The sequence below is a fragment of the Rattus norvegicus genome, chromosome 6, assembly GCF_021556685.1.
Source record: "Rattus norvegicus strain SHRSP/BbbUtx chromosome 6, alternate assembly SHRSP_T2T, whole genome shotgun sequence".
Taxonomy (NCBI): Eukaryota; Metazoa; Chordata; class Mammalia; order Rodentia; family Muridae; genus Rattus; species Rattus norvegicus.
In genome coordinates, this window is record NC_141539.1 from 16,633,059 (window position 1) to 16,648,238 (window position 15,180).

The window sequence follows — 15,180 nt, forward strand, 5'->3', positions numbered from 1 at the left end:
TGAGTTAATTCTGACAAAGGTAGAAGAAGGCCAGTTGCAGGTGGTAATGGTACAAGCCTTTAATCACAGCACTCAAGAGACAGAGGCAGGCAGATCTCTATGAATATGATGCCAGCCTAGTCTGCAAATTGAGGTCAGGACAGCCCGGGCTTTGTTATACAGAGAAACCTGTCTTGGGGGAAAAGAGGCCAGAGGTACTTAAGATGGCCTTGTGAAATGGCTCGATAACCATCCATGAAGCAGAGGAAACTGGGTGGGCCACACTGAAAGTGAGGAGAGCCGCTGGTGGCTGTCCGAAGTGGTGGGTGTGGTGATGGATATGTAGTGACTGTCTCAAGTCATACTTAACTGTGGGCATGCTTACTAGTTGGGTCCTCTCTGTCGGAATCACCACTGAGGTTATGGTAAGCTGTTGTTTCCCTAAGCATGACAACGCTTGCCTTCTGCCTCTCTAGACACACTTCCAGAGAACAGATACCTGGGGTTACATTTGTGCCTTAGCTTTTCACCAAGTATTAGGTCAGGCCTTCCAAACTACTATTTCTGGGGATCAGGAAATGGGGGATCTCCAAGAATCTTCTGCTGAAAATCATCTTTAGCCATTCCCTCGACAAGAGTTAAGCGTTGGTTCTGAAGCCTATAAGGGAGGAATCTATCCCTTTTGCTCAGGCTCACCGGACGTCCATTCCTTCTTGTTGCATGAGAAAAAAGATGGAGGGATGGACTTCAGTTAGCTCAGTGCCTGAAGATGGCTGGCGAAGTCTTACTTCTACCCACAACACTCTTCAGCTGGAGAGGGCCTTCCCACCTTGGCAGACATCCCCATGGACCCTGTCACTGTTGTCCAAATCAATGCTGTTAATGTCATCATCCCTTCCACTCACTTCTGAGTTTTTCTTAGCCTAGAAAATAAAGCCTTGAGTCACATCAGCTTACTTGTTTCTACCTCCTTGCCCAGAGTACAGGAAAGCCAAAGTCCTGTTTCCTATAGTCAACTCTCTGTTATCCAAGTATGAACTTTGTACTCAGTGGGTGGCTCCTAATGCCAGGTCTTCTCTTACTCCCTGTACCGGCTGGTTTTGTGTGTCAACTTGACACAAGCTGGAGTTATCACAGAGAAAGGAGGAGCCTCAGTTGAGGAAATACCTCCATGAGACCCAGCTATAAGGCATTTTCTCAATTAGTGATCAAGGGGGAGGACCCAGTCCATTGTGGGTGGTGCCATCCCTGGGCTGGTAGTCTCGGGTTCTATAAGAAAGCAAGCTGAGCAAGCCAGGGGAAGCAATCCAATAACATCCCTCCATGGCCTCTGCATCAACTCCTGCTCCCTAACCTGCTTGAGTTCCAGTCCTGACTTCCTTTGGTGATAAAACAGCAATTAAGCTGAATAAACCCTTTCCTCCCCCTACTTGCTTTTTGGTCACGATGTATGTGCAGAAATAGAAACCCTGACTAAGACACTCCCAACATACATTTTTACAAGTATTAATCAGGGTGTATTTAGAGCCTAGAATAGGGTTTGGGAGGAAATCCTGCTGCAGAAGCTCAGGATATTCCAGAGCCTTGCAGGAGCCTTTCTTTATTATGCACATCATTGAGAAATGCCCATAGGCTGAGTTGAAAACTATAGAATACCATGTAGGTAATGAAACCAACACCTGTCCTGGGCCTGCCTCGTCTCAGAGGGTCTCTTGCTGTGGGAGAGGTTTGTCTACACTGGTCAACTGCATGCTCAAATGAACCCATTTAGGGTCATGGTAGTTACCTGTCAAGGCAATCCTTTCTGACTTCTTCCTGCTATGCCGTGAAGGTGTTACTATGGGAGTGTTCCAGAGTTAACTGCTCAAGAGGCCCTTGTATATTCCTGGGCATTTACACATGAAAGATAAAGGTGCCTAGGACGGACTGAGGACTCTGCAGCTTTCTAGTGTAACCTATGAGAAATTACTGTTGCTGGGAAAAGAAACTATCGGTTTAAGTTCTAGCAGTAACACATTTCTCCTCCTGTAGTTTATTCAACCCTTGAGTTCATTCAGTCCAATAAGCTCGAGAATTTGAGAGTGTGGGCCATTTAGTTGTCCCTTTGTTCCAAAAAGTTTCTTTTTAAAAAAATTTATTGGATCTATGGATGATCAACCGAATTTTAAAATTTGGACTCTTAAGTTGAAAGCACACAGACTTTTGTCATACATTCATGTTTTGACTTTGCAGGAATAATAAGGACTTATTTATATGATCTGGTTGAGCACAGTTGGGGGAGACTTTTACATGATAAATGGCCAGCTGGGAATGTGGTTTGAGTAGAGCACATGGAGTCTGCTCTTCCAGGCCACTTTTCATTCCAGGATGTCAAGTGTCTTCACGGAAATCAGCTCACTAATCCTTCCCATCCCTCCCTTCTCCCTTTTCTTAGCCTTCCCTTCTCAGTCCAGTTCTCCGTCTTTCCCTGGGGTGAGGGCAGCAGTTACCAGCTCCTGGTGGGGCAGAAAGCCTGCCCAGGTCAGGAACCAAGTAAGAATGAGCCCCATCCTGGAAAAGTTGTCTAGGGATGCCACAGGAGGATGCCCTCTAGTCCCCAAGGATGGCCCTCCTGTTGTCCTTGCTGTCTGCAGGCTGCAACTCGGCTGTCCTAGCAGAGTCACAGGCCCAACAGGAAGAACTTGAAAAGCTCTTTCAAGCAGACTAAGAAGAGGAAACAGCTTATTTACTTTGGTTGTGATTTAGGATTACAATTATATTGGCCTTAACTTTTTTTAGAAGTGGTTTGTTATCTTATGTTTCCTTCAGTCATAAAAGAGTAAATATGTATTGGGTGTTCCTTTTAGAAAACTTGATGACATAAACCATGTGTGTGGGTACACATGTGTTAATTCTACTACTTAGGGGTGCAGAGACAAAAGGGCTGTTGCAAATTTCAGGCCAGTCTGAGCTACTCAGTGAAATGGTTTCAAAAAAACAAAGCCCAAAAAGAGAAGGAAAGAGTGGTGAGCTTTGTGTACGGCTAGACTCAGTGGGGTGGGTAATGGAATGGCCAACGGGAGACATTTTCTACTGAACTGAACGTCTTCAGTGGTTTTCATGGACTATCAGTTCATGTCAAGGAAAAATAGCCTACCACAAATCTGAAAAGGAATATAAAGATGAAGTCCACTCTTACCACAGCTCAGTGGGAACCGTGTTATTGGTTAACAGTTTTATGTGACTGCTTTATGTTTTCCCGTTTTTGTTTAACATAGCTAAGGTTCTATTCAGTATAAAAATTATAGCTTCCTTTCTTCATTTGGTGATATGAAAATATTTGCTATTGTTATTACTTAAAACTTTATGACTGCTATGGAAAATGGTTATCTCACTTCCTTAAAAATTGAAATTGGAATCAGTATATAATCCTGCAGTTCTCTTTCTAAGTACCCAGAGAGAGAGGGCCTTAGACAGTTGTGCTACCCTGCTTGTAGCAACTTTCTTCCTGGTAACTAAACCACAGAACAGCAGTGTTCGTTGCTGACAGTATATCAAAATATGGCATATACATATGGTGACATTATTCCATCTTTAAAGAAAAGCTCCCATCCCCAGTGCTAGGGATTGAACCCAGGACTTTGCACATGTAGGCCAGTGCCCTACTGCAGCCAGCAAGGTAGATCTGACCTGAGCCACCGCATGGAGGTGCCTGGAGAGAGGGTTGGGCTGAGCTGGTCATTCACAGACACAGAAAGCAGAGTGGTGTGTGGCAGAGGGAGAGCCAAGAGATGCTGTTTCATGGTACAGGGTTAGCTTTACAGATAGAAGGGCTGGGGTAACATAGTAGCTTCATACTTAAAACATTTAAAAATAGCAAGTGCTCTAAACAAAATCTGTACTGACATTTCTTCAGGATTATTTTTTAATGGGGGTGGGTGTCTTCCTACCACTAACCATCTCTACAAAAAATAACTTTCCCTTTTCTAATTAGGAAAAGAATCTTTTGTTGACAAGTGGGTTTAAGCATCTTTCTATGTCTCTCTCTCTCTCTCTCTCTCTCTCTCTCTCTCTCTCTGTCTCTCTCTCTCTGTCTCTCTCTCTCTCTCTCACACACACACACACACACACACACACAGATTTGGGTTTATTTGTTTGTTTTGCTGGGTTTTGGAGATGGGGTCTCATTATATAGTTCTTACTCTCCTGAAACTCACCAAGATCTGCATGCCTCTGCCTCCCAAGTGTGCTGGGATTAAAAACATGTGCCATTATAACTGGCTTCATTACTCTACTTTTTAACATCCTAAATAATGTTCTAATAAAAATTTCTCTGTGTATGACTATGTATATGGAGTCAGTCTGTAATTCTGGCCTTAGGTTTCATTTCTAAAAGTAGACTAAGTCTCTTGAGAGAGAGCACAGTGTTACAGGTGCCAACAGTGTATGGAGACCTTGGCCAAAAGTTTAAGGTTTTCTAAAGCTTTTTAGTTCTTTTTTTTTTTTTTTTTTTTTTTTCGGAGCTGGGGACCGAACCCAGGGCCTTGCGCTTCCTAGGCAAGCGCTCTACCACTGAGCTAAATCCCCAACCCCTTCTAAAGCTTTTTAGAATGCCTATTTTGTACCAAACTCTGGATCATGGTATATATGATTCCATGAGTTCATCTCAAAATTCTCTTGGTATTAGAAATTTAATTTTCCTGTGGAGGCACGCCCTGTGTATAACACTAGTTTAGTTTGGCATAAGTTCAGAGATAAGTCAAACAAGTATAGTTATATTTTCAACTTTAATGTTTTAACACAGTAACTGACACACTTTATTTAACCTTTGTCTCTGCTTCTTAAGGATTTTTCCCTGGGCTTTCTAAGGGTACCGCTAGGCCTGGGCGTACTGCGTGCTCTGCCAGAGGTGCCAGGTACCAAACTAACAACTTGTTCAGATCCTGGTGGCAAGCTGTGTGCTTTGTCTCTCTGTATGTGCCTGTTTGCACGTCCGCTCTCGTTCTCCGCCCTCGGGGATGGGCATGCAGATGGTGATTGTTTTCCTTTTACTCTCACACAGACTCTTGCACCGCAGCCTAGGCCAGTCTCCGGTGCACACCCAGGGTCTGGTCACAGCCCTCCCACTGCTGGGATGGCAGTGGCACACTCTGACCCTGCCCATCTCTGTTAATAGAGCATGCTTCGCCCACATCACTGCTGTCCTCCCATTAGGATCCACAGGAGACTGACTCCTGGTCTTGGCACTTAACAAATGCCAGGGTGGCTGGAGTAAGTTTTCATTCCAAACAATAGTTCCTGAGGCTAACGCTAGAGCGCCAGAATCACCTGGAGAGATTTAAACCCTACAGGCTTCGACTCCCACCCTGAGAGGCCCTGCTTTAGAAATAAATGCCTTTCCCTTCCCAAGTCCACTGAAGCCTGGGACCCTCATGTGGTCACTGTCCCTGAAGGTCATGTCACATTTCCTCTTTTAAGGTGTGGCTAAGGTAGAATAGACTCGGGTCACTTTGTCAGCCTTGTCTGAGCTAGGCCAGACTGTATTAAGCACTGCAACTATTCTTAAAACCACAGTTGCAGTGTGCAAAGAGGGCATCAAAACAGTTTCTCAGGCAGACTCCTGGGCTTGGAATTTTAAATGTGGAAAACCCCATGAAGTCAGTGTACCCCCATTCCTCGGCTCTACGCATGTGGAGAACTGTAGCCCACAGAGGTCAGGAGAATCCATCCATTCACATAGCTGGCCAGGTGCGAACCCCACTGAAAACTACTAACATTTATTGAGGACTCAGCTGCCAAATCTTTGTCAAGCTTTTTCCCATACCTTACTGCCTCCATCTGTCCAGACACTGTTATGTTGGGGACTTAGGACTTCCTGTCTAGAGTAGAGCTTCTCAGAAAGGAAGTATGCTCAGAACTCACAAGTTAGGATGAAAGTAGGACCTGAGAGCCTAAGTACTTGGCCAGCTCCAAACATCAGCCTCTGTAAATATATATCCCAGTTAGAGATGTTCTCGCCCTCATGGCCTTGTTCTCCCTTGCTAGGCAGAAGCTTGGAGCTGTAAGAGCAGACTATCAAATACATCAGGCCTGCATGCTCTCCCAACATCAGGCCTGCATGCTCTCCCAACATCAGGCCTGCATGATACCAGGACTCTGTGGGCAAATTACATTCCTTGGTCCAAGCAGCCATCCCTGTGGCTCAGGGCCTGTGGGAGGACTGGTGCTTTGTTGGCATGCAGTTGGATATTTGTCATTTTGTAAAATAACAGTCTGATAGTCTGATGAGGAAAACAAGCTCTTGACAACACAAGAATAGGTCTCAAGGTTAGGAGGAAAGCAGCCTTGGAAATGTGTGTGTGTTGGGAGAGGAGTTGTTTGTTTGCGTTTTCAGTAAAATGGTGTTGAAGGAAAGAGGTATGGGAGAGTTTGTGTTTGCTAAAGAGCTACTCTCAGGGCCAGCTCTAGTACTTGGTCCTTCAAGCCAACTCTGACTTGCAGACTCTGAACTGTAACATTGACCCACTTCCTTTGCACGCTCCTCCTACCCCTGTGCTCTTCTTTACTTGTCCCCGGTAAGTTGAGTGCTGTTCCCCTTGAGGGCCTATGGGTTTTAAAATGTGAGTAAAATGTGCTTACGGAGACAAGGCTGGAGCTTGCTTGTATGTAGCAATCCCAGGTCTTGCCCAGGGGTCTGTGGCCAGCTACAGAATGGGCTCTAGAAAGAATTCCATTTGCTTCCCAGCAGCTGAAGACAGCACATCTTTTCTAACCACCAGAATTATTCACAGGAGAGACTACACTGCAAGGGCAGAAATACTGGGGCTTAGGTCTGCTTCTACCATCCCATGGCCCCAGCCCCTTCCCAGTCTCCTGTGTTCTAGACCGCTCCTCTCCACAGGAAATAGCTTCTTCTTTTGCAGTGACCTGAGAAACAGTGTGGCATCAGCCCTCAGCCATGCTGCAGCTTGCTGTCCCACCTCTATGCCACTGGCAGGAGTCCTGCCCAGAGGGGCTACTGTAGTCGGGTGATCATGGGACATTGTAAGGCTATCATCTGTGGTCCCTGCCAAGACTTGAAGGCACACGAGTCTCAGCAAGGCCGTGAGTCACGTAGCCGCCAGCAGCAGCTTTGCTTTGGTGTGTAGGCTGGGCTGAGCTTGCTGCTCTTCTCTCTCTCTCTCTCTCTCTCTCTCTCTCTCTCTCTCTCTCTCTCTCTCCCCCTCTCTTCTTCCCCTCCTCTCCTTTTCCTTCTCTCCCTTCCCTTCTTTTGTCTAAACGGTTTCCCCAGCAGTCCCTCACCTCCTTCTTCTCCACATCTGGGAGACAGGACAGAATGAGTGAGAATGTGACCACCACTGCTTTCGTCTCAGCCTGAGATTCTGTGGGAAGAAGAGACTTCTATTAAGACTCTTCCTTACTCCTCTAACTCAGCCTACTTGAAGTCACCTTCAACCTGGTGAAGAATTGAGTAGTGGGAGAGATGAAATTGGTACATACTTAGACCCTTTCAGACATCTCAGGAATGTTTAAGGCCATGACACCTCGAGAGGAGATCCTTTTGTTCTTTTAAAACAACATAAGTATGAAGTTACATTTCAGCCCAAACCTGTGAAACAAGGTGCAGAACATCCCCTTCATTAAATACGACTTTTGTAACTGTAACAAGGAGCAAGCTGTTTTAAACTGGAAGCATTTCTTGCTGACAGCTGGACTTCTGCAAGCTAGCCAGGGTAAAGCAGTGAGATGGGGTTACTCTGTCTAACTAAGCCTTGTAGCATGTCGTTCAGGATCGGAGCTTCACACTGCAGTGGAAAGTGGAAGACAGTCTCTTCACACAGTTGTGTACCAGGCTCAGTCCCCAACTGCTGATGCTTTATGCTTTTTAAACACCAAAATCTGTAACCCCACACTGGAGCTTGTTTGCAGGCATAGAAATAAGTCTTCCTCTACTCATTGCTGTGTGAAAGTGGGGATGAAATATTGCTGTTCAAAGATTTGCACAATATTGTCCTGGTCTGACTTGGATTTTCATAATACTATGTAGAACCCTAGTACAGTGGGGTATTTTTTTCCTTTTAAAGTGTATCAAGTTCGGTCTCTTAGATAAACCAGCATCTTCCTTGAGTCATGCCCAGTGAATTAAAGGCAATTCCAGTTCACAGACAGTAGAGAATAATATAGTAGCATACTGGAGAATGTAAAATGAATGGTACTTCTAGGACACAGTTCTGTGGCCTATAATTCCAGCACTCAGGAGGCCAGGGCAGGAGGGTTGCTGCCACTTTAGCCTAGGCTGCAGTGGGGAAACCCTGTCTCAAAAGCCAAAATATAAATATAAGGTGGAAGATAATGTCCCTGTTTCAGAAACCACATTAGGATGCTAGAGAGATAACCTAGTGGTTTAAGACCACTTGCTGTTCTTACAGAGTTTGTTCTCAGGTTTGGTTTCCAGCACCTGTCTGGCAACTAACAACTATCTGTAACTCCAGTCCCAGGGGGTCTGGTGCCTTCTTCTGGCCTCTATAGGCAGCAGGCATGCACATGGTACACAGACATACATACAGGCAAATACCCATGTATATAAAGTAAAAAATAAATCTCTTAAAACAAACAAACAAACAAACAAGTCTGACCAAGACAAGAACAAATTAACCAGAGCAAGTAAGAGTTTAGTAAGGACTGAAATAAGAGCTGAGATGGGAGAAATAAATGCTAGCTTGTGGGTTGAGGGGTCAAGGAAGTGTTCCAGGAGGAAAGAGACCTTCTTTACAGGCTAGCTGAGGTTTAGTTGTTCGATAAGGCTAATGCTATTTGATTGCAGAATGAGAGAGGTTATATGGATACAGACAAGCCTTTGTTGAGTAAATTAACAATATCCGCTTCTCATGCACCAAGGAGCCTCAGTACAGAGCTCAGCATTGTGGTGAGCACTTTCAGTATATGGACTAGAGCCTCAGTGGGGCCTCAGTTGTCATGGTCTAGTTATAATGCAGTCCAGGGTCCCTATGAAAAAGTTAACCAGTAGTGGAGCTCAAATAGCAGTGGAGGTAGCAGGTACAAAGTACAGAAGAAAAGGCTTTCCAGGGGAGGTGGATGTTTGAGATTAACTTTAAAACAGGAGTGCAGTTTGAAACAGCAGAAGTCATAGGAAAGAACCCGCCAAGATGGCGCCTCAGGATGCTACAGTGAGACACTACAGCATCACACATGACGAGCAGTGGGCAGACAGAGCGGAGGAGATGCTGCTCAGACGGGGTGGCCTTAAAGGAATTTGTACTTGGTCCACGACTGTAAGAAACAATCGCTGGTCTCAGTAGACCCTGGTGAGAGGCAGCTTCCTAGACACACTTGAAGTCCAAAATTTCAGTCACCTGTCACTAGTAATGGGAATGGCATGGCTTTGTCTTTGTGTTTTTGTTAAGAGGACCATAGAACCATGGAGTTTTTACTTGGAAAGGGAATATAAAGATTATCTCACTTGGGGAAGTTCTTCCCTCAAAAAGAAGCTTTTGTGGAAACTCAAGATGCTGAAGCTAAAACCTAGTAGAGATGGTAATTATAGTTCAGGCAGAGGTGGGGCCTGGAGGTGACCTGCATGGCTGCCCTCCCATTGAAGCACAGAGCGGACCAAAGAAGTACCCTGACTCCCTATTTCAGAACAGTGAAGAGGTGATTGGGGGGTGGGGGAAGCCATTGTAACAGACATGTAGTCCCCAGAAGATGGTTCCAATTAGGGGTGAAACTAACAAGCTCTGATTTACTTCTTGCCCCGCCTCCCTCTGCCTGATCATCCTTGTAGAAGATCCTACAAGCCGGCACTGTACCCAGGCCTCTCGCAGACGCCACCCTCCTGTAGAGGACCCAGCTCTACACTCTGCTATCAGAGGCTGCTGTTCCAGGCTTCTTCCTGAGAGGCCCACTCCAGCAGGCCAGGCGGAGTATAGATTCCGGTGTTTGAGAAGGTTAGCTCTCCTGGCTGCCCACTGTCCTGTAGCAGTGACCATCTGGAGGTAGTACCTCTGATACAGACTGTATGGCAATACGCCCCTCCCTGCCTCAGTACTGAGCTCATTAGGCCCTGTACCCAAATGCCCTGTGTGCCTGGGGTTTAGCCCTCTTCCAGGAAGACTTGTAGAGAAGGGGCAGGTCTCTGCCTGGATGACGGAGCAGTCTGGAAGAGGCCCAGCACTGCCGCACTGCCTTCCACTCCTCCTTGCCCTCAGCTGCCTGTGCACCTGGGCCTCAACAGTGATGGCAGCCGCCTGCACGTCTGGGAGCTCCTTCCCATGCAGGCTGAGAGACCATTCCTCTCTGAGGATGAAGAGACAGCCTGTGTTCTGGGAAGGGCCTGCTTCTTGAGACTGTTGAACAGGAAGCCTCAAGCCTGGGTTTCGGGGAGAGCATGCTATAGAAAAATCAGAGGAAGCACTGCCAGGTAGACCTTGGAGCCCACTAGTGTGCCCTGTACCATCCAGAGGCTCCATTTTTACCTTCAGAGTTGAAAGCTCTAAAGTTAGGATAAGCCTGTGTGCTATCTCAGACCTTTAATCCCAGCACGGGGAGTCAGAGGTAGGGACATCTCTGAGTTTGAGGCCAGCCTAGTCTACAAAGTAGGTTTCAGGGCATCCAGAACTACATAGTGATACCGACTCAAAAAATAGGAAGGAAGGAAGGAAGGAAGGAAGGAAGGAAGGAAGGAAGGAAGGAAGGAAGGAAGGAAGGAAGGAAACAGAAATAGTAAAAGTTATGCCCAGTAGCTTAGGCTCTGCTAGCATGTCAGGCTGGAAAGAGGCCCAGCACTGGCGTGTGTGGGTGCACAGCAACACTGGCGTGTGTGGGTACATAGCCTTTTATGCTTGGCACTCACTCTCTCTTCAGGAGTTGTGTTTGGGGGCATAAATACAATGTGCTTGTCTGGAAAACCTTGACTATTTTTGGCTTTGCCCTGATTTTGGGGTGGTTACTTGAGCTCTATGAACAGTGTTGTTGATTCTGAAAAATGGAGAAGTAATGTCTATGTTTCTTAGTAAAAAGATAAAATTAAAGAAGAATATTGTTAAGATGACTTTTTCAGTAAAATGTGGTATACTGTTATTCTATTGCTCTCATTGCTGAAACCAAGGTTCAAGCCTATACCTGGCCAACTTCACATGACCATAGCTTCTCAGACATGACATAAGACATTCTCCCTATGATACATCCAGACTTGTCACTCAGCATCCAGAGGGTCCCTTTCTCCCTGCTTGTTTATCCTTGTCTGCTGCTGGAAAGTGAGCTGGAAGAATAAAGAGGCCCAGTTATCATCCTATAGCATAATCAATGCTATGTAACCTCCAAGACCAAACTACAAAAGGTCTTCTTAGATACCACTTCTCTCCCATAATTCCCAGCTCATAGCTTATTAAGTTATTAACCGGCAATTTCTCTGGCAGCATATTAAACTTTACTTTTAAACAAGTCACAGAGGGAGGGAAACATGCATCTCTCATAAAACTGTTTCCCAGGCTTTGAACAAATCCCAAAACCCACACAAGGTCTCCTTTTCATCATTCTCTGCACACAGCTTGAATAGTAGTGCATTAATAAGGAAAAGATGCTTAATAGAAGAATGGAAAAACACAAGTCTCCGGGAGTACAGGGGCTCCCTGCAGGCCCTCTGAACAGACCAGGTGAGCCTTCATGCAGCAACAGGGGAAGTCATGGCTTGAGATTGCAGGACCCCTTTGTGTGTGGCAGAGGGGAAGCAGAGCAGGAGTGTTTTCAGACCTGCCTTGAGAGGGGCCATGCCTTCCACAGACTGTGGAATACCACAGACTTATGGACTACCTCCCCTAGGGCCCTGGTGAAAGGGTAAAGGCCTCAGCTCTCCTGAATCCTTTCCCTTCAGAGAAAGGCTGTGCCCCAGGAGGAAGCATGGAGGGATATAGCAAGCGGCTGGGCCTTTGTAACTTTCCCAGATACTTCCAATTTAGGGTCCTTCTGCAGATTCCCAGAAGGCTGGTCCATACCAGAACAGGGCACTAAGGAAAGGCTTCATTTTAAGAGCCCAAGAAGGAGGAGTACATGTAAGTTTCTCCATTTGGGGTGTGTGTGAAAGCACTGGTGGTTTTAGTTGCAGTAATCACTCAGCCTACCAGCACCACCCCCTTAGGAGGACAAGGTAATCTCAGGACCGGGTAGCCTGCCAACCCCATGTTGCTGCCAGCTGGCTTGCCTTCAAATCTGAATCCTAGCTGGTACCGGGGAGGGAAATCGCTTGTTTAAAATTACATATTCTGCAATTCATGACCATTTGGCATTGTGGCTTAAACAAATCTCCATTTGTTTCTCCAAGAATGCCATATGTTGATTAGTTGCCCAGGCTGTGGTAAAAATGGAAATCAGAATGGGAGCAGGAGCTTCTCTTTATTTAATTTACACTTCCACATTTACATGGCTTAATGTGGCCTGCTTCAAAGGAAGACCTCCTACATCCCAGCCACAGCAGCTCTGTAAGCAAACACAAGCTCTGTGGACAGCCTCCACAAACTGTGCTGAGCTGCTGGGATTGTAAGAGGGACAGACAGTTGGGAGACCCAGAGACTGTCAGCAGAAAGTCAGCCAGCACAGCAGCTCCTCTGAGGTGGTCAGGAAAGGCGTCTCCAGAGGACACGCTTGGAGAAGAATTTTAAATAAAGGGCCCAGCACAGCAGGCAAGGGTCAAGAGCCCAGTCACAACAGTGTGTTGCAAACATTATATGTAAACGGTGCCTTCTCTGCCATTTTCTGGCCTTGTCTTCCTTTCCCACCTGCTCTGTCCACCTTTCTTCCTCCCTAATCTGATGGCCCTTGTCACTCCTCCCCATGACCACAGCCCCTGTGTGGGTATGCTGAAGGCCAGGGCTACTCACTCTCAGCCAGAAGCCCCTGCTCCTCTTCGCTGGCTCCTTTGATCTGCAATTTTAAGTACCCAGCCCAGGATGAGCCCTTGCTGAGACTCAAGACCCCTTCCTTCAGACATGTCAGCTGTAACTGATGTATGTCTGATGCCTCCTCCTTTTTCCTCTGACCAGCCCAAGTCTTTCCATGTCTCCAAACCCGTCTTCCTTCATAACATTCCTTTACATTGCTTTTTGTTTTTCCCCTCCCTTACAAAAACTATATACTCCGTAAGGTCAAAACTTAGGCCTCTTTCCCCCTCCCCCCCCCTCCTTCAGCAGGATACCCCTATAGTGTTCAGCAGAGGTTAGCCTTGGGTCTACCCACAGCTTGGGGAGTAGTTCCTTGGGAAGTCCAGATCAGTTTTCCTGAGACTTAGATATCAACAGCAGGAGCTTGAAGCAGAACAGTTGTTCTCAGCCCTCTGCACATAACCATGGGTTCTTATGGAAAAGTTTGCTGTTACGTACACAAAGTGGATTGTTTCTTTGAGAGCATCCGTGTGGGTTCACAGTTTTGAGTGGCATCCAAGCCTTCCAGTGTGATTTTAGTTGCTGGGATGATCCACAGGAACTTCAGCCCTTTAGTCTTACAATCAATTGACTCTAAGCTCTCCTCCTGCTCCTGTTCATCCTCCTGCAGCACTCCGTTCTGGTCCCTTCTGTCCTGTCTCTAAACACCGCGTTCTCTATAGATGCTCTGGACTCAAGTTTCAGGTGTACCACTTCCTCTGTGGGGTCAGTGCTGGCCTGCTGCCCAGACTCCTACCAGATCTATCCCCTCTCCCAACAGCCTTCATTTTAATCCTTCGATCCCTCTTTCATGCCACCATCTGATGAGAGGCTATATGTTTCTCCCACTAAACTAATAGGTTTTAAGTATTTGTTTTGTTTTAAATGGCCAAAAACACCATACCTTCCCTCCAAAAAAAACAAAAAAAAAAACAAAAAACAAAAAAAAAAAAAACCTTTTACAAGGTTGGCCAGTAGATATGTGTGCAGCTATGTATTTGTATGCACACAGATACACTAGTCACACCGTGACTTGTGAAATCTACTATGACTTGAAATTCTGAATAATAGCTAATAATTTGCACACTCAAAGCCTGCAGCAGATTCTGGGAGGCAGAACCAGGAGAACTATAACAAGCTCAAGGCCAGCCTGGTCTACAAAGCAAGTTCCATGCCAGACAGAGTTATACAGCAAGACCCTGTCTCAAAAATACACTCATACCATCTAGGCTTGGTGGCACACACCTTTAATCCCAGCACTTGGCCAGAACTTGAGAAGCAGAGGCAGGAGGATCTCTGTGAGTTCAAGACCAGCCTGGTCTACATAGTTAGTTGTAGGACAGCCAGGGCTACACAGAGAAACTCTTGTCTCAAAAACAGACTAAATAGCCCCCCACCACACACACACACACACACACACACACACACACACACACACACACACACACACACACCCAGGGAATCTAATTCAATTTTCTTAAGACTCAGCAGATTTGTTTTCAGGAATGTTAGCTTTTAGCATACCTATTACCTTACTGACATCACCATTCAGTGCAATGGAAGGTGTATTTTACCTAGAAAAAGAATTTAAAAGTTAGGGAAATATTCTATTATTTTACTTAAAATTGTTGCATTTCACTAATTATATCTTTTTTTTTCTCCATCTTTATTAACTTGGGTATTTCTCGTTTACATTTCAGTTGTTATTCCCTTTCCCGGTTTCTGGGCCAACATCCCCCTAACCCCTCCCCCTCCCCTTCTCTATGGGTGTTCCCCTCCCCATCCTCCCCCCATTGCCGCCCTCCCCCCAACAATCACGTTCACTGGGGGTTCAGTCTTGGCAGGACCCAGGGCTTCCCCTTCCACTGGTGCTCTTACTAGGATATTCATTGCTACCTATGAGGTCAGAGTCCAGGGTCAGTCCATGTATAGTCTTTAGGTAGTGGCTTAGTCCCTGGAAGCTCTGGTTGCTTGGCATTGTTGTTCATATGGGTTCTCGAGCCCCTTCAAGCTCTTCCAGTCCTTTCTAAGATTCCTTCAACGGGGGTCCTGTTCTCAGTTCAGTGGTTTAATGATGGCATTCGCACTAATTATATCTTAAAGATATACAAGATTAATCATTCTGGGCAAAAACTTTCTAGAAATCCTGTATTAAGGTACTGAAACTTCTAGAATACCACTGGAGTTTAGTGTCCTCTCTCTCTCTCTCTCCCAACCCCTTTTCTGTCTCCATCCTGTCTCTTTCACTGGTCAGGATCCATCAGTCTACTTCATAGCTGATGGAGTGGGC

At 46.0% G+C, this 15,180-nt stretch overlaps 1 protein-coding gene across 5 annotated transcripts in view; it reads left to right on the forward strand.

Annotated features, from left to right (window-relative positions):
* The window catches only part of Thada (THADA, armadillo repeat containing), a 300,575-nt gene that overhangs the window by 214,139 nt on the left and 71,256 nt on the right, over window positions 1-15,180 (forward strand).